Below are 1,448 nucleotides of genomic sequence, written 5' to 3' on the forward strand. Positions count from 1 at the left end.
GTTCGGCCAAAGTTCAGAGCAATCAAGCCTTTCTACATTTTTCAAATACCGTAAACGTCCATGTATAAGCCGCATCCGTAGATAAGCCGCACCCCGAATTTAGAAGCGCAGATTTTGGAAAAAAATGTAGTACAATAAAGTTTGAAGTTCCAATAACTTTCTATTGCTATAAACCAACAAGAACAAACAATCAACGTTTCACCATAAAGTTGAAATTCCTTCGATTGAAACAAAACGAACGAGTGCTTAGTAGCCAAGCTTTAAATGTGGGGACGAGTCTGGGCCAGGGCCTCGGTATCATGACCACGTCAAAAGCGATGTTTGGAAACCCGCAATAGGCGAAAAACTTCATGCTGAACAGGAGCTTGATAATGCAGTCGACAAATTTGCCGAGAAGGTGGTCAAGGACAACGAAACAGAGGACCAGTTACCTCGCGAGTACTCGCGAATTTTGTGGTATTTTATCGCATGTGGCGGAAAGATATGCGTGGAAGTGGCTGGGCGAAGGCGTCTCTGCAAACAGCTGTGTGGACGAATGGAGATTCCTTGTAGGTTGGTGTTTACTTGTTCGAGTAAAGCGAAAATTAATTGCTTGAAAGAACTCTTGGAGAGCAAGATTCGCTGATAAACATTCGAAGACACAAACGGCTCCTTTAGGAGCCACCACTCATTAAAAAGTCAGTGAACAACAGCAACATGTTCTCAGTTTCTTTGATGTTTCTTTACTTAAAACTCCAAACACAGATGTATCCATGGATAAGCTGCACCCTTGATTTATGGCTTCAATTTTGTGAAAAAAAGTGCGGCTTATACATGGACGTTTACGGTAATTATATTATTGGTGCATGTATTTTGTGTCAGGAAAAGTGGTCCCATAGAAGATCCCCTAGCAAATGTGCTTTGTCTCTAAATCTTTCGAAACTCTGCCTACTGGATGTTAACAGGAAGGTTTTTCAACTATGTAACAAATCTGTTTGTGTGTGATGCTTTAGGCTCCGAAAGTGTGTTGAAATTGAATTGCTTGTGATTTTGGTATCAAAACATGACAACATAGAGTCTGTGCTTGCTTTGTCTTAAAAAAAACATAACACCATTTTAATAATAAGATTTACAATTAATGCTTACCTGTTTTGCATTTAAAATGGAATCTTCAAGGATCTCCTGGGAAGAATTGACCGTCAAATGTTATTGGGAAGGAATCAACACCAACCAAAAGTGTCTTTTTGTCTTTTTTTAAAATTTAATGATTTTGTTTTTTCTTATTCTTTCCAGTTATAATTGATTGACCGTCTTCTGTTGCTGGAGTCTGAGCATGACTTCATGTCATATTTTTAAACACCTGGCTAATAATCATTTCTTTATGATCAAAGATGATACCAACAGAATTTAACTACGGTTTAAATGACAGTTTCGTCAATACAGAGAGGTCGAAACAGGAATCTCTGCAG

The sequence above is a fragment of the Montipora foliosa genome, unplaced genomic scaffold, assembly GCF_036669935.1.
Source record: "Montipora foliosa isolate CH-2021 unplaced genomic scaffold, ASM3666993v2 scaffold_434, whole genome shotgun sequence".
NCBI classification, from domain to species: domain Eukaryota; kingdom Metazoa; phylum Cnidaria; class Anthozoa; order Scleractinia; family Acroporidae; genus Montipora; species Montipora foliosa.